Source organism: Lissotriton vulgaris, chromosome 10 (assembly GCF_964263255.1).
Source record: "Lissotriton vulgaris chromosome 10, aLisVul1.2, whole genome shotgun sequence".
Classification (NCBI taxonomy): Eukaryota; Metazoa; Chordata; class Amphibia; order Caudata; family Salamandridae; genus Lissotriton; species Lissotriton vulgaris.
In genome coordinates this window covers 453,177,883-453,196,408 of record NC_141698.1, presented here as the reverse complement: position 1 = coordinate 453,196,408, position 18,526 = coordinate 453,177,883, and the positions used below count along the sequence as shown (strand labels likewise).

General features: G+C 43.5%; 1 protein-coding gene across 2 annotated transcripts in view; it reads left to right on the top strand.

Moving 5' to 3' along the window:
* The window catches only part of RHBDL1 (rhomboid like 1), a 504,525-nt gene that overhangs the window by 53,628 nt on the left and 432,371 nt on the right, over positions 1 to 18,526 (top strand). The gene's annotated exons all lie outside the window — the stretch shown is intronic.

Genomic DNA, 18,526 nt, shown 5'->3' with positions numbered 1-18,526 from the left:
AAAACAATCACCAGAAAGAACAATAGGGCGGGAGGGTAGGGCTCAGGAATGGAACAGGAAGGCCAGGACTCGGAGTAATGAAGATTACCGGTGAGTAACCGGGCATTACCTCCTCATTAGTCTTCCAGTCCCATTCCTTAACAATGAGCCGATACCCTCGTGCATTGTGAGTGTAACACAAAGACCAGAAATATGCAGCATACAGCAGGTCCATTTAATAACAAGGAAAGCAGTGCAAATCACAAATCATGTACAGCAGACAAGCCATGAGTGCCAAAAGCAGCTGAGGCAGCCATCCCCAACTGAAGATTATAATGGGAAAGAAAGATATAGGGAGAGGCCCATGTAGCAGCATTACAATTGTCACTTAACCGCTTCCGTGCGGTGCAGATTCTTCCCCGGTGCTGGACATTCCAGAACAGGGTGCGGTCGTGACGGAACCATTCCGTCATCAGCACAGCTCAACCGTGACTGATGACGGAATGGTTCTGTCACCAGCATCGAAGTGGTTAAGGAGGCACCCTTAAACATGGCCCAGGAAGAGGAAAAACCCTGTGTGAACCTGCCCTGAATAGAAGAAGGGAGAGGACAGTGAGCAGCCTCATAGGACAAAAGAACAGCACTCTTCACCCATCGAGTCAAAGTAGACAAGGAAGGCCTGAGCCCTTCCCTGAGAGACCACACGTAACAAGTAAGGAATCCACCTTCCAAAAAGCACGGGTCCTATCCAGATAGATGCAGAGAGCCTAGGGAGAAGATGGATGAGGAAAAACACAGGAAGGATAATATCCTCCTTTCAGTGGAAGGAAGACAAAACCTTGGCAGGAAAACCTGACTAGGACGCAAAATCATCTTGTCAGAGCAAAGCCGCAGGAAAGGCGAGGAAGCCATCAAAGCCCCAAGCTCACCAACCCGCCACCCAGAGTAAAAGGCCACCAAAAAAATAAACTTGGCCGAAAGAAACTTAGGGTCAACAGAAAGCAAGAGTTCAAAAAGGGGACTGCTCAATGCCTGCAGGACCAAGGAAAGATCCCAGGCTGGACCAGGAGAGCATGAAATAGGACTCTAAAGCTAAAAACTCCTCAAAATGTGAGCCACCAAGGGAGAGACAGAAACCACAGGAGAACCCTTGAGGGCAAGAATGGCAGCCCATTGAGCCCGGAGAGTGGAAACAGCCAGGCCCATGACAAACCCATCACTCAAAAAGTCCAATGCCCGGACAGGATCACATGAGGAAGAAGACAGACCCTTCCGCAGGCACCAGGCTTCAACGGTCTTCCAATGACGACCATAAGACCTCAGCTTTGATGACTTGTGAGAAAATTGGATGCTCTGAGCTACATCAAGAGAACATCACTGATTCAACAAACCTAACCTCTCAAGTGCCAAACCCCCATCCGGAGGTGAAGCAGAGGACACACTGAGAAGAGGAGCATGCAGAAGAGAGGGATATAGGGGAAACCGCCAATGGGGACACACTGAGAAATCCAGAAGAAGGGGAAACCAAGGCCACCGGGACCACTCCAGCACAACCAGAAGAACCTCCGGTCGATCCATATAATTCTTTCTGAGGACCCTGGGAATCAAGGAAAAGGGCAGGAAGGCAAACAGGAGTACCTGGGAGTAAGCATGAGCGAATTTTGCGGATCTCGCGTTCGCGAATTTTGCGGATTTGCGGATTCGCAATCCGCAAAATCCGCGAATTTGCGGATTTTTTTTTTTTTTGTGTTCGCCCGTGTTTCTGCCAGTTCGCGAGGGTTTTGTACACTTTCGCAAATTGCGAACTTACCTGTCGGGTCGCAAGTTTCGCGAACTTGTTGTTTCTACGTGTCCAGCCTGTTTGGGACACTCTTCTTCATCACTGCCACTCTCTGTCACCACTGCCACTCTCTGACTACTCATGCCACCCTCTGGCCCACCCATGCCACCCTCTGTTTCATCACCACACCCTCTGGTTGTCCAGTGTACATTATTTTCGGCAAAGCAAAGCACACCTTCCCTGCCTCAAGTGACCTGAATTAATTTGGGGCTGATTCATGTGTCACAGAATATTTTTTTAGCTGGCACCTGCTTCCTTAGTGCGCCCTGATTAGTGATCTTTTGCACTTGCTATGCTTTCATTGTTGCAAAATTAGTTACAACACCTGCCCTGCCCCAACTGACAATAATGAATTAGGGGCTGATTAATGGATTTTAACTTCCAGCCTGGCTCCTGCTTGTCTCCCTTAGCTGTAATTCAGGACCTTTGTGGCATATGTGTAACTATTCTGAGGTTCAGAGCAGGGTCACATACTAGTTTCAACTGGCAACTGAACTCTGGAGGGGCCCCTCAGGAAGCACTCCAGGAAATGGCTACTAATGATGAGCCTGAACTTTTGAACCTGGTAAGTAGTTACTTTCAGTTTTGCTAAGATCGTATTTCTGCAATTTTGCACTTATTCGCGGGGCGCGAACTCACGCGAACAGTGCGAGCAGTGCGAGCAAAATCCGCTGCTCGCGGATTTGCGGATTTTGCGGGAAATTCGCAAATCTCGCGGATTGCGGATTTCCCGAAAATCCGCAAAATCCGCGAGCGGAACGGATTTTCCGCCCACGCCTACCTGGGAGCAGGAACGGAGAAAGCACCAATCACCAATGCCCACTGAACTGGAACCAGGCTGCAAATATGCCGAAGAAGGGCTTTGTCCTCAGAGGCAAAACATCTCCTTTACTTCTGCCAGCTGTTTCTAGGATGACTACTGACCATGAACCTCGCCCTGAGGATTGCACGCTTGTTCTCGCCAATGTGCCTCCATTGGTTGTTAGGGCTTCAGAAAATGTCTCACAGCTAAAGAACAAAGGTATTCATTAGCTTTAGAAGTTTCTCGATTTTAATCCTTTCTACTCCAACCAAATTTTTGGGAGACGGTTGTCATGGATTGCACAGAAGCATAAGCCTTATGAAGGACATACAGTCCTTTAATTCACAAGGACACATCCTGCGATACCCACAGGACCGCTCTGTTGTGCACAGTGCCTTGCCAGTGCTCCGTACCCCCTTATGGCGTTAGGTAAGTTTGAGGCCCATCCTTACCCTCCGGCGCCTTCCAGTCTCAGTGGCAAATATTTTATTGACTCCTTTTTGAACTCTCCTTCTACAGAACCACTGGTAGTGCCTCAGCGCACCTCGTTCCTTCGTCCCCCATTCAGGGACGATACCCTTGCCACCTACTAGGTAACTACATAGCTTCGCCGCTTTCTTAACTTCATGGCTAGCGAATAAGACTTGTCCACTGACTTTATTCTCAATTCGCCAGATCATGCTTTTTGATCCCTGGTTTCACTCTCCCTCTATCCTTTTTCTTCTCCCCCCACCCCCCCGTTTTCACGCCTTCCATCCGCGAACACGGTTGGCTCGCGTACACATTCGGTTTTAATAACGTTGCGCATCACGTTTGTTATCTCACTTGAGATAACCGCAGGAGCACGTCTGGATGTACTCTCAATTGCCTGATTTTAACTTCATGTTCTTTCTCGCTTCCTTCGTTTTTTTAATGGTTTTTGCTATTTTAGTTTATTGTACGCAGGCATGCTACCCTAATGTCCTGACGATGATCCCACCATTTATTTAAGGGATCGAAATGTCATCGACACAATGTACACCATATACGTTTATTAAGTTCCTATGTCTAACATGTAATGGTGTCTCAACTATATTCTGTCTGTTCGATTTGTAATGTGCTCATAAACAGACACATATTTTTTGCCTGAGCCCTTTATTTGATGTTGTTTGTTCATTCGTGTTAGTAGGACGCAGGCTAAGTCCCACTTAGATTGTTTCTCCTATTTTGCGTTATACTTTAATTGCATATTAAATGCCTGTCCCGCTGAACAGAGAGATATAGTACTGATTGATTCTACATTATTTGTTTTGTACCAGATTATTGTCTAGGGACTACTGTCTTTGGAATAGTTAACTCACCCAAGGTCCCTGACCGATCGCTATTGGGTCCCCTTGCTTTGTCAATAGTATTCAGCTTCCACCACGGCTGATGAAATTACACTGCAGAATCGTTTTTTGCCACTACAGGACTCTTCTGGGTTAGACTGACAACCGAGGGCGAGCACAACTGTAACTCAGGTTGACTCACATATCAGAACCATGGGCAAAGGTGTTAATTCTGTTGAGGGCTCAGCAAATCTGATACAGGTGAAGTGTGCGTTATAAACTGGAATATTGTGGGCCTTGCATCGAAAAAGGATTCTGGGGAATGGATAAACTTTATCAATGCATTTGATATTATTGCAATCCAGGAGACCTGGGAAATGTCTGGCATACATCATGATTACTAATGCTTCTAACCTGTTGAAGCACAACCTACTAGTGCTGAAGAGCAAAGGGATCAGGATGGAGAGAAATCAAGCTATCTTACTGTGACGGGTGGGTCGTACGCCTGAGGGACCAGACAGGATACGGGAAGAGTGGTCCACCGTTCTCCTCTCACCAACTTCTGTCCCCTTTCAACAGCAGTCTAACCCTCACCTGAACGACAAATGGTTCCCGGATTATCAGCCCTTATGGAGTCAGGAGGAAGAAAAGGACCATGGCTCCTTTAACTGGGGATATCAGCTAGACGAGACTCCTCCCTTGGTTGATGACGTCACGCAGGACCCGTCAAAGGAAGGCGGAACCAGGAAGAAGACGGACGGCGTTTCCAAGGAGGTAGAAGAAGATCGAGAGCGGAGGAGAGCGAACCCGGAGAGAAAGCAGGAAGAAGCAGACAAGACATCCAAGGCCCAGAGTCACATCAGCGTTGACGACAAGCCAGGAGGCCAACGTCTCCACGAGCCGCCCGACCACGTTCCCACGGGAGGAGCGGGCTTGAACAGGTAGGGGGCAGGGTAGCGGGTTGGGTGGTCCAGCGTAACCCTCCTGCTGTGTAATAACCCGCCTGTTCTTTGTACATAGCCTGTACATAGCTGTATATAGTCCTTAGAGTCTGTACTCCCTACCCTCCCCACAAGCACTTGATCTCACAACCGCAGTATCGTGTGGACACCTGAGCACTCTGTTTCCTTCACTCCCGGCCCTTCGTGCTTTAAGCCAGGACGATCGTCTTAATACCTGTGTTTGTTACTTTTTGTTTTTGGTATCACCCTCTGAGAGAGACCCCTGATCCCCGGAGGACCTATACTCTGGCTTATCCTGGTTGCAGCAGCCACAGTCTGGATCCCTTAAGGAACATCAAAACGGACCCGGCGGCGTTGGCCGGAGAGAGACTCACAAGCCGGCAGAGAAGAGTCTTCATGAAAATAAAACCTTCACTTAAAAGCACCAGTAAAGCCTCTGCCTCAGTTCCTCTTCCCCTCTTGCCCCTCTTGCCCCGCAACACTTACCTTAATGCTTGAACATTAGCAGACAAACTTAGAGACACTAAGGAGTGTAGGCTTACGGTCAGTTGCATTAGAAATGAGAATAGAGTTCTCACTAGTATTAGTTCTCATGCACCCGCAGATCACTGGGGCTCCTACTTTTCAAGTACATGTCATTTGGAGAATGCTGATTTGCAGCACCTATCGCTAACTAACCCTCTGGGTCTAATACTGATATCAGGATTGATTTAGAGGAGTTAATTGCTGCCCTCCAACAGTGCTCCTCTTATAAGGCCCCAGAATTACGACGGTGGCACTATTGACTTATTGAAGTGCAACATGGAGTTGTGGACTTCTCTGCTCACTATTATGTTTAATAATCTAGGATCCACACGTGTTCTGCCTCTTGGAAGACTTCTCTAATAGTCCCTGTTTTTAAGAAAGGCGATCGGTCAGATCATAATGTTATCACCTGATTTCTCTTATTGTCACTTTCGATGAAAGGTGCTGGGGATAGTAATGTTTCATAAACCAAGACTTGAACTAATAACCATAACATATTTAGTGCCTGTCAATATGGATTCAGGGAAAGATTAAGCATGATAGAGCAGTGCCTGAATCTCCATCTTATAATTAGCAAGTGTACCATTGCTAGGCATTTTCCATTGTATCTCACTTTTATAGGCCTATCAAGCACATTTGACCCTATTAATAGGTCGACACTCTGGTCTAACGGCCACATGCATCAATGTTGCCGTTTGCAAATCCTTAATTGCGAAAATTAAGGAATCGCAATTAAGAATTCGCAAACGGCAATGCATCAACATTTCGCAAATATTTTTGCGATTTCTTATTTTTCCTTAATTACGATTCTCAATTTGCGAATCGCAATTAAGGAATCCCATTCCCATTGATCTTGGCCCATACGAATCAATGGGAAGGCATTCACAATTTGTGATTTTTAATTTGCGAATCGCAAATTAAAAATGCAATTTGAAGGGTGCAGGGGGGGTCCATAGAACCCCTCCCTGCACCCCTGAAATTAAACTTAAGTGCAATTTACATGCACACATGTCCCAAGGACATGTGTGTGTGTAAAATGCAACTTTCAAAAATGCAATTTAGTGCATGTTTGAAAGTTTTCGGTAAATTGGCATGAAGTCCAACTTCATGCTAATTTACCTCTTCCAAATTGCGAATTCGTAATTTTGAAATGATAATGCATTGCATTTAAGAAATCTCAAATTGCGATTTCTTAAATGCAATCGCAATTTTAGAAATCCCAACATAATTGCGATTTCTAAAATTGTGAAAAAAGCAGAAAAGCTTAATGCATCTCAAATCAATGAATTGCATTCGCAAACGGCCGAATTTTGCGATTCGCACCGTTTGCGAATGCAATTCAGTTTGATGCATGTGGGCATAAGTTACTTGATATGGGATGGACCATGCCTTGGTTAATTTTCTGTCTGATTTTAAAAGAAATATGTCTGCCAGAGTCAGATACGGTGTTAATGGAGAGTGTACCTGGACAGGGGTGCTATCTAGCGCCTGTTCTCTTTATTTTATATATTAACTAGCAGCCCGTCCCGACGTTGTCCGGGTATGAATTGCTGCTGGCCAGTAGTATATTGTTTTGTAGGATTTCGTTTTGATAGGATTTCTTATCTGTGACAGGCCTGTGAAACGATTCACAGTGCACTGCTGATGCACTTAAGAGTGCGCGTTCAGTAGTGTGTGAACTCGATTTTCCCTACTTTATTTTTCCTTGCATTATTATATAGCGCAAACTCGACAACATGGCAAAAGCACAATTTACATTACAGAAGAAAACATTAATTTGTGGGTGGCACGGGGAGACAAAGCGATTTGCCTGGAATCACAGGATGTTGAGCTGATGCCGAGATTCGAACGTAGCTCCCCAGCTCTAAAGTTCGTAATTCTAGAACTTGTGGCGGGAGGTGTGTCTAAAAGTGTATGTCGGTGCTAGCCATCAATGAGAGAGACCTGTGCATTTTTCAAATGGGTGGTGAAAATATATGAGTATGTTGCTGGAGATGTGGGCCGCCGTGCCACCAATGTACTTACCGGGGGAAGGGTAAACACCCATTATTCCACAACTTTCTTTCCGCATACCATGACTCCGCATACTTTCATTACGAAAGTACCATGACCCCTCAATGCCATTATAACGCATGGCATTACATTTTATATGCTTTTACCACGCATACATTTACAACGAAATTCGTTGTAAATGCATGAATGGTAAAAGCATGTTTTTGAAAAACGTTTGGATAAGGTAAGTATGGGTATAGGGGTATATGTTTTGGGGTACTGAGGTATATGTTTTGGGGTGTTTGGGTATTTTAAGGGTTCAGATATGGGTTGGGGTTATGGGGTACAGGGGTAGTTTTAGGGTTTAGGGATAGGTATGGGTTTTGTGATACATGGATATTTTTAGGGTTCAGGGCTAGGTTTGGGTTTTGGGGTATAGGGGTATTTTTAGGGTTCAGGGGTAGGTTTCGGTTTTGGGTTACAGGGGTATTTTAATGGTTCAGGGCCAGGTTTGGGTTTTGGGGTACAGGGGTTTTTTAAGGGTTCAGGGATAGGTTTGTGTTTTGGGGTACAGGGGTATTTTAGGGTTCAGTGGTAGGTTTGGGTTTTGGGGTACAGGGTTATTTTTATTGTTCAGGGCTAGGTTTGGGTTTTGGGGTACAGGGGTATTTTTAGGGTTCTGGGGTAGGTTTGGGTTTTGGGGTACAGGGGTATTTTAAGGGTTCAGGGCTAGGTTTGGGTTTTGGGGTACAGGGGTTTTTTAGGGTTCAGGGGTAGGTTTGGTTTTTGGGGTACAGGGGTATTTTTAGGGTTTAGGGATAGGTTTGGGTTTTGAGGTACAGGGTATATTTATAGGGTTAAGATGGGTTAGTGTTTAAGGGTGTTGGGGTATTTTAATGAGTAAGGGTGGGTTATGATTATGGGGTGCAGGGGTATTTAAAGGGAGCAGGGTGGACACCCAGAGCTGGAATGTACTGAACCTGGGAAGAAAAAACAATGAAATATTGGGCACAACGCTCGTTTTTTTTTCTCGTAATCCCGCGCTCCGCACACGCCCACGCCCCAACACACACCCACAGCACATGATATTAGACATGGCATGAAGGGCGGAACGTACCACACGCCCCCAGCATTTGTCACGCCCCCAGCACACGCCCACAGCACAACGCAGACACGCCCACAAGGGACTACTTTGCTGGCATGGTTCTTTTACCTTTTAAATGTATATGGTGGGCTTCTGCATAGCCTCTGTCCTTCTGCTGCAACTACCCTTTCCAACGCTGTATTGGGTGTTGTGATTGGTGCTGTGGTTCCTGAGATTACCCTCCTCAAAGGTTTGGGCTCTCTCTTTATTATATAAGTATAGATAACCTAAATTCTTGTCTGACTGAACTCGGCCAGGATATTCCTGTGATTGATAGGGCCGCTGTGCCAGCCCTTTTTGTACCCAGATGATGCAGTGTTGTTGACACGCACCCCCAGGAGTTTGAGGAACCTGGTAACAGGCATTGAGAGCTATAAGCCAGGCCTTGACATGGATATCAACTATACTAAGTCGCACATTATGGCCTGTGGCCTAAAGGTTCAGAAAAGGAATTATATTTTGGCTATAGCAAACAAGCTGACTAAGGTAACTAGCTTTCCTTGCCTACGGGTGTGGTTTCTCTCAACCAGTAACTGGTAATCCAACGTGCCTGCCAGATGGCAGAAATGTACCCAATCTATAGGGGCAGTTTTATGTCCTGATTTCCTTGGTAGGGAGGAAAACCAATAGGCTATTTTTTCTATATATATATGTCACACAAACGTACCTGTTTCTTTTTCAACAAGTAACCCACATGGGGATTGAATACGGGACTACCAGGCCCATGATGCATTGTATTGGCCGAGAGTGAGCTGCCTGCCCACAAGGGCGTGACTTCCAATAAAGTTGAGGGAATCACCTGGTAGTAATGCTGGTTTGATTTTAAGCTGCCAAGATGAAAGGTGCAAGGCCCGAAACGAGTCACAGCATGAACTGTTTGGTGGTTGGCGGCCGAGACTCCCTTGTGCATTGCCAACCTGTCTGAGTCCATCTCACCAAAGGCAAACACTTAAATTCAAATATTTTGGCCTGCCAGGTCGAGGGAGGCACCATTGCGATATTCCAGCTTGTCCGTGGCTGTTTATTGTGGCAGCCAAAAGTGTGAGTAGCAGATTCACACCATCAGGGGCTGTTTCTGCAACCGTGATACCACACAAACGTACCTGTTTATTTTTCAACAAGCAACCCACATGGGGATTGAATACGGGACTACCAGGCCCATGATGCATTGTATTGGCGGAGAGTGAGCTGCCGGCCCACAAGGGCATGACTTCCACTAAAGTTGAAGGAATCACCCAGTGGTAATGCTGTTTTGATTTTAAGCTGAAGGAAGTTGAATGAAAGCATACTCAGTACAAATTAACATTTGGGGTTATCGTCAGTTTTAGAGATTCAGCCCATCCCTGTCATGTAAGTCAAAGTATATTTTATTTCAGTTAATAAAAACCATAATAATTTATACAGCTCGATCATTAAAATGACATGTTCATTAAATGTGTAAATCACTGATTTCTAACATAAAATGACATTTTGGCTGATTTCATTTTGATCAGATCTAAATTGCACATGAAATTGCTAATACTGGTATATTAAAATATTCATATTCATCTAATCTTATATAAGCGTTTTATCAATTCATTAAATCCAATCTTCCTGGCTTACACATAATACAAAACGGTCATATTCGTGCAGGATCATTTCTAGTCTTGGGGTAAATAAAGTTGAAATAGTGCACCTCCTGTTCCTTCTTTTGAAATGTGATCACATAGTGACTCTATAAAGTGCATACAAATTTAGATTAAGTCACTCCAAATGAATGCAAACTTGTCAAGTTAACAATTTCTACTGCCAGTTACAAGCTGTGATGATCAAATTGGGGTATAGCAGGGTATTTCATAAATGTAAATGTGAATGTGCTGGACTTGTAAAGCGTACAGCTGCCCGTAAGCGTCCCGGCGCTTGCTTGGGGAACCCGTCCTGGTATTCCCCTGTGAGAAACCACAGCAGGGTGTCCACAAGGTGAAAGCCAGGAATCCGGCCGCGAGTGACCTTAAGGTGCCAACATTACATAGTTGTCAGCAATCCCTTTTAAGTCAATAGCCGATCCGCTTTAAGGTAACATTTTATAAAGGCTGCTGTTTTTGAGGTGTCTCCCCTTTCATGCAACAACGTAAGGCGTGCCGACATGATTTAATGCAATGCGAGTTAAAAATTCTCTAGAGTAAAATTTTTCGTTCAATAAAGTAAAATCGGACAGACCAATAAAATCTGTCAGTCTTTCTTCGTGTAAACTGCATGTCTGCACTTTGTATTCTGTGGTTTTGGTTGCCATTTAGGAATATATTCTAGTATATTTCGGAGGGCATAATTCCCTATAAGTATCAATCGCTGTCCAGGCGTGTCTTCTTTTACTAAACTCTTCTTTGTCTTGGAGCCATGACAACCTACTGATTTCTTTATTGATTATTTTTTTTAAGTTTTGTGAGGAAGTGCCAAATCCCATATCTCTTTTACTTTCATATTTTGTAAGGCTTTGTAGAAAGCTCAAGTCCAAGGGCCAGATGTAGGTATCCAAATACCGGTCGGAAACGGCCGAAAATATTAATTTTCAGCCGTTTCCGACCGGTATTTGGATATTGAGATGTAAGGGCATGTTAAATTACAGAATCAGTAATTTTACAGAATTTGTAATTTTTCCGATTCGGTAAAATACCGAATTGGTAAAATTACCGATTCTGTAATTCAACATGTAGGTAGCACTGTAATCAGTGCTACAAGGGTTTAAGAATTCGTTATTTGCCACCAACTAGAAGTTGGTGGTAAATAATAAAAACCCTTCAAAAAGCATTTTTTTTGCTTTAAAAAGGGCATGTATGTCAGCAACATGTGCACCCATGCACAATTGAGGGGTGCAACAGGGTGTCAAAGTGACACCCTGTCCCCCTTGCAAATTCGGTAATTTTACCGAATCGGTATTTACCGATTCGGTAATTGGCATTGATTCCTATGGGCCTCAAGGCCCATAGGAATGTAATTACCGAATCATTCCGATTCGGTAATTTCAAAAGTGAAATTACTTACATCCCATTTACCTACTCTTAAATACCGAATCGGTATGATTCGGTATTTAAGAGTAGGTAAATCGAGATTACCTACATCTGGCCCCAAATGTTCAGATTTAGATGTGTATTGTTTTTAGCTTCTTCCCATATCATGGCGCTCAGTGTTATTTCGCCGGAAGATCTTATTAATAACACATATTTAATCAATGAGCTTGTTTGTACTAATTTTTGATTTGCCAAACCAAATTTCAGTTAAATCTGAGAAGGAGGTGCACTCTGAGGAAGTTGAAACAGAAGTCTAAAAACCTTATTTGGTGCTGAATTGAGAAACGTCCTAAACTTGTCAGGAAATGCTTCAGTACCATAACAAAGAGTTGGAATGAATTTGGCTTGTATTACAGCGAGTAATGTCTGAAAGGTTGGGATTTGCAATTTCTGATGTATTCTCTGGAACACTGACATTAGGGAGGCAATTCTTGGTTTTTAATGTATTCAAAGCCATTTGATTTGATTGTCAAGTTATTTGTATGACATACCTCAGAGAATTTGCTTCCCACCCAGCGACCGGCCACCCTTCTTATTTAATTTTCTGCCAAAGATCATAACCTGCGTTTTGTAAAATTAATTGCCATTTCATTATCAGTGCAATAAATGTGTAATTGGTTAAGTAACCTTTGTAGGCCCACTCCAGTTAGGTTCAACATGACTAGGAAGTTGGCATATTGTAAAGAGGTCATTTTTTTTGCTGCCAAGCTTGGTGGATCAGAGTCTGCTGTGTCTAAAAAAAGTACTAAAATCTGCCAAAAAATGATTAAAAAGCATTGGCGCCAAGACGCAACCTTGCTTCAGGTCTCTCTTTATTAAAATTTTATCTGACAAGATATTATTTTGTCCAAGTTTGACCTGGGCCCAATTATTGGTATATAAAAGCTGGATTGTGCCTAGTAAATTCGTGGGAATATCCAAATTATACATCTTATTCCATAAAAAATTTCGATTGACATGATCAAAGGCCTTTGAAAAATCCACAAAGCATGCATATAAAAATAGATTTTTTTTCACACATTTATCCATGATCATTTTGAGTGCTACCAAGTTGTCTACTGTACTGGATGTTGCTCTAAACCCTGTCTGGTTGTATGGGATTAGGGTTTTCATTTCAGCCCATGCTTCTAGACCAGCCAATATAATTCCTGCACATTTTTTAACATCTGTATCCATAAGAGCTATCATTCAATAGCTATCTGGAGAGGAGTAAGGACCCTTCTAATATATTGGCTGTAAAACAGAACCTCGCCAAGTGTCTGGGATTGTTTCTATAACTAAAGGGTAGTTAACTAAGACTTGAAAGTGGCTGCTCGAAACTCCCAATCTTCTTTATATATGGCCCCAGGAAGGCCATTTGGACTGGGAGAACCATTTTCTCTGCTTTTCTCAATCCTTTTTATAATTTCATTTAGTGTAAAGGTCAGCGGGGTTTCACATAAAACGTTGCTAATAATCGTTTCGTTTGTGATAACTTTATTTCGGTCAACGACCATAAAGGCACAAGCAAAGTATGTACATACAATAAAATACATAAATAATTAAGAACCAGCGGTTAAAACATTAGTAAACAATCAGTTATCAAACGAAAAAATTGCCATCATTAAAATTAGTCACAATTAATCAAAGTGGACCTTCTGCGCCACATACCGTACAAAAAGCGGGAGACCGAGAACACAATGAGGGGGGATGTATGATATTTTAAAATTCTAACGGCTTGAGCACAATGTTTTAGTCCCAGATTTCTACATAGTGGTACCAGCCAAGCTCTCCGGATTGCGCTTTAAGCAGGGCAAAAAAACAAAACATGGGCAATGTCTTCTTTGCTATTGTTGCAGACAGGGCAGATTCCCTCCTCTTGACCTGCCCATTTGCAGGTCAGTGTCCCAAGTGGCAGGCAACCGTGCCTTAATTGTGTATATAGTTTTCTTGCAGGGTGAGGTTCTATTTGGTCCAGAAATTCCTCCCTACTGGGCACGAGTTTTACCTGCAAAAATTCCGAAGACAACCTGCCCATACTTGGCGAACGGTGCAGCAGACTTAGGTTGTAGTGCCTCAGAGAGGCCAGCAGCACAGTAATCAAATGGCTTAACATCTTGTGTATCATGTAAGGAGTCCATGTGTGCCTTCCATAATTCTTCTGTTACGTTGTTTCCAGCTGATCCTGCACCGTCTCCAGCTGATCTCGCACTGTCTATCTAGTTGCTTTATTAGTGTCCATAAAGATTTTGAATTACTTTTACAGGCTTGGACTATATCTATCCAATCTTGGTCCACTTCTGCCCCTTTCACTTCCCAGACTGCTTTTTTATAAGAGTTCAGTAACACTCTGAGATTTTCTTGAGCATGGGAACCTGACTGGGAGTTAATCTCTTTCATTGCCTTATCCAGGGCCCTTTGTTGTTGTCTTAGGGTACTTGAGTACCACATTTGGTTCTTGGGTCGTTGTAGTGATACTGATTTACTATTTGATGTTATTAATGAGGCTTCTTGAGTTTTATTCCAGGCCAAAACTGGGTCTTTGAGGTCCCAATTATTTGTTCAACCAGTCCTTTTCCAGGTTTCATAATGGGATAGTGTCAATCTGTTCCATCTGTTTTTTTTTTCAGTTTAAGCCTGAGGCTTGTGAGCCAGTAGGTTTCTACGCTTGCCACTTCACGTTCTAATTTGTAATACTGATGGACTTCCACACCTATCACTTATTTAATAGAACAACATTTTGTGGAGCAGCTTAAGTGATATGATGTGTAGTCTGAGACCTTATCTGTTTTATTTGATTTTCTTGTTACTCTCATCGGAATATCTCCATGGGTGCACCCGATCAATGCCAAGAAACCAAGGGCCTCCAGAATTTGTAGTAGTTTGTGATCTAATTTATTAACTGAGCCAAATGTGGAGATTTGGATTGGGATTCACCAATGCATGTCTGTTCTTTTTAGATTTCCGCTTCAACCCTGGTGATTTGCCATGTTTAGATTAAGGTCGCCTGTAACTATATATGGGATACGCTGGTGTGAAACTTCAAATGTCAATAAGAAATTCTGTATCAATTTTATGTTTTTTTATTTTTTAGCTGAGCTTGATCTGATGTATATGTTAACAATTATGATAGGAACCGAGGTATTTCCATCATTCCAATTATTTATTACTATTTCTTTAATGGATGTGGCATTATTTGGAAGACTAGTAAGAGCGAAGTTTTTAATAAGTGATACATATATAGATGAGTCTCCTTTTGGTTGACCATGTTTTTTTGCTTTTAGTACATGGGGTAAACATTTCTACAAATCCTCCTAAAGGCTGTTCCTGCTTTTTCCATGTCTCTCATAAACATTGAGGGGTCGATTACAATGCGGCCTGGAAAAGCTCCCATCGTCAGTCGGAACCATGGGGCCACATTGTTATTGGCCCCACGGTTTACTTTCCAACCTCCGCACACCAATGTTGGTGGTTAGAAACTAAACCAGGCGGTCATTCTGGCTAGTTTCCAATGGGCTCAGTCGGAACCGACTCGTAATCCCAAAGGGCGGGCCTTTCTGCCCTTGTGATTACGATGCACGGTTTCCGGCATGGTTTCTGTGCTTTCCTGTCCGATATGGAAACCATGTTGGAAAGTGTGTGTGTGGGCCCCCAGCAGGGCCCTCTTGTGTGTGCGGTCTCTGGTCAGGGCTGAGGGGGCACCTATGGTGAACTCCCCTGTTGATACCTGCACCCCATTGCAGGCACCTCAAGGTGCATGACACGGGTGTAGGGATAAACAGCACATCCCATTTCCCTATGGGAGCATGTATTATGGCCAGTTTACGGCCGTAATGCATGCTCCGATAGGGAAATGTATGAATGCGATCAAACAGTGTTCCATCACATCCTAATTAGGTGGTCGGGACGGCCAACCAGAGGCCGGTCGGTCCCGGGACCAATGCGGTGTTGGGCGGTCTTACGTCCCCCTGACATAGTAATTAGGCTCATGATATGAAAGCTCATTAGGTAATTTTCAAGAGTAGATTTTTTTTGTGCCTGCAATATTCCATGAAAGTATGAATGTATACTTAAGGGCATTACCCACTTGTTTCTCTTGATCTATTTTCTTGTTTTCTGGTTTTTGTTCCCAAACTGTTGATGCCTTTGTGGGGTGTTTCTCCAATAACAAGTAAAATCCTTTTATGTCAATCAGGTTTATTTCGTTTGAGAGTGAGAGCAAGCCAATCCCAGTCTGCTTTATTAAGATGTACACTAGTGGGTAGTTGATGGGTACATTCTTGTACACGGTTTACTGATATACTTCTTAAAGGGGTATAGTTGTTGTCACCTGCCCCTTTAGCATTCCTCAATAGACATTCTTTACCTGTCCTTTCTCTGTTTGGATCTTGCCCTTTATTGATGGATTTTTTTGTTCAGACTTTAATAACACAGTTGGATATTTTTCTTCCAGCACCTCTGATACGCTTATGCCCGAATCAGAGAAAGGCGGCTTTTTGATGTAATCAGATCTGTAATTTTGGATGATGCCCAGGTTACTAGTGCGGCCTCATACGGATTACTGCACTTAAATGCTATAGACTCTATACATGCGGGTGGCAGATGTTTTAGATCTTCCTGTGCTGCCAATAGTTTCAAGATATTAGATCTATTTAAGATATCATTATTATCACATGATTTATAAAGGGGTTAAAATAAAATGTTCGTGTTTTCCCTTTGAGACCCTTCCTGATGTGTGAGCTTTTGTACTAAATCAACATTTGTTAATGGTTTGTTTCCAATTAAACTTAATTGATTCATAAGAGTATCTCTTTTAATGATAGTTTGTGCTGAACTAGTGTGACAGCTCCTACTAAAGGCTGGTTTGTAATGGATGCTAGTTGTTTCAAATGGGGGTCATTATCTGCAGCAGACTGAGTTAAACTGGCTTGACCAGATATTTGCTGTTGCTGCAAGGTCCTTTCTTTCTGTAATTCCTGGGAATTTACATGACCTTTATTAGTGCTGTAGGTGTCACGCGGAGTATGGGTGTCAACTTTTGATCTTATTATATTTGAATTAAATATGTTGCATGCTTTCTTTTCTGTGGATTTGCTGGGGAACTATTGATTTGAAATCTCCTCCATTTAGGTCCTGGTTAGGGAACAACCCGTTTGTTGTTTGGCTTCATTGGAATTTATATTGGCGAGCTTTCATAATTCGACTGCTCTCCATGAGCAGGAAAAGGTATACTGTTATGCTGATCTGTATTTGTTTTCAGATCTTCTCACTTGCTTAAATATTGGAAAACATTACTCAATTGATTCTTTTAGTTTCTTTGCCTTTTACATTTTCTCTTTCTTTTTTTTGATGTTTCCGGGTCTTTTTCCATTTATTTTTGGAAATGACGACATATTCCATTGAAGAATTTGACATTATACTTTTATTTAGAACACGAATTTCGTCAGCTGACTGTGGTGTATTAATGTCAGTTGCCAGATCTATGGACTAAGGACTTTCACAGCAGTTGTTACTACACAGGGTTCCTGAATACGATGCACATCCACTGGTATAGCATGTTTGTTTTGTAGTTGTTGCACTTAAGTATTTATTCTAAGGGATATTTTTTGTGATAATTTCTTTTTTTTTTTTAATAAATTCTTTTTATTGTTGCATCAGACGAATCGCAATTGCAAAAACAAGACATCGCGGAGGAGCGTCAACATTCCGCTCTCCCCGTCATTTCGCAACTTTTTTACATCAAGACACATCGTATTCATCATGTTGAACTTATTTTGCGTTTTTACCCGAACTCCCCCCCCATAAACTGCAAGAAAAGACGTCAACTGTGGAACACCATTTTGAAACCCCCCCCCCCTCTCCTCCCCCCCAAGCAGCGTGACACCCTTCCCCACCACCCCCCGACCCCCGAGTCCACTTCAGCCCTCTATTTCTATGCAGCATTTGATGTAGTCAATCCCGTGGCCTGAACCCTCCGAGAGTAGCTATACATGCATCACTAGCAAACGCACCACCCCGATATCCCACCCGACATCCCGCTCTCCAATCCTGACAGTTCCTGGCCTCCTACTCCAACCCATGGTAGTGCCTCCACTTGGCCCATACTTTTCGGAATTTTCGAGGGCACCCTCTAGCTTTGTAGGTAACCCGTTCAGCTGCCATGTACAAATCTAATCCCCTTCTCCAGTCTTCCAGGTTAGGTTTCCCAGGCGCCCCCCAGAGTCTCGCTATGTCTCTCTTCGCGACTACCAGAGCCAACAGCAGGAAAATGAGTAGGTGGCGTGTGAGGTCCACCTCTGTTGACATGCCCAAAAGCGCCAGTTTGGGGTCCTTAGGCACATCTACCTCCAGTATCGCACCCAATTCACTGAAGACCTCATCCCAGTATTCTTGAATCACTGCACACCCCCAAATGATATGGAAGAAATCGCCTGTGTGGTGGTGACATCGTAAGCAATTAGTGTCGGCGATCCTCCCCATCCGAAAGAGTCTCACCCTGTCAAAATAGGCCCGATGAAGAACTTTAAACTGTATGAGACGGAGCCTCGATTTTATGGCTACTTCTCGCGGGTGCATGAGGATGAGTTCCCAATCCAGGTTCTCCAGGGTGCCCACATCCGCCTCCCACCTCACCCTAAGGGCCTGTAGATCACCCAACATGTTATTCGTCAGTGTTTTGTATGTCATAGACACCGCCCCCCTCTGTATCTGTTCCTGCAATAAACGTCCCTCAAGTGGTGCAAACTGTGGTATGCCTGTAAGAGATATGTTCTGTGCCCCCCACGCATGCCGAAGCTGTGGGTATTTGTAGTATTGGGTTTTCTGAAGGCCAAAGTCATGCTGTAGTGCCTGGAATGTTTTTAATTCCCCCCTTGCTATTACATCCCCTACTGTGGAGATGCAGATATCGTCCCACCTTTGAAAGCCTCTTAGTTTGTTCAGCTCAGCC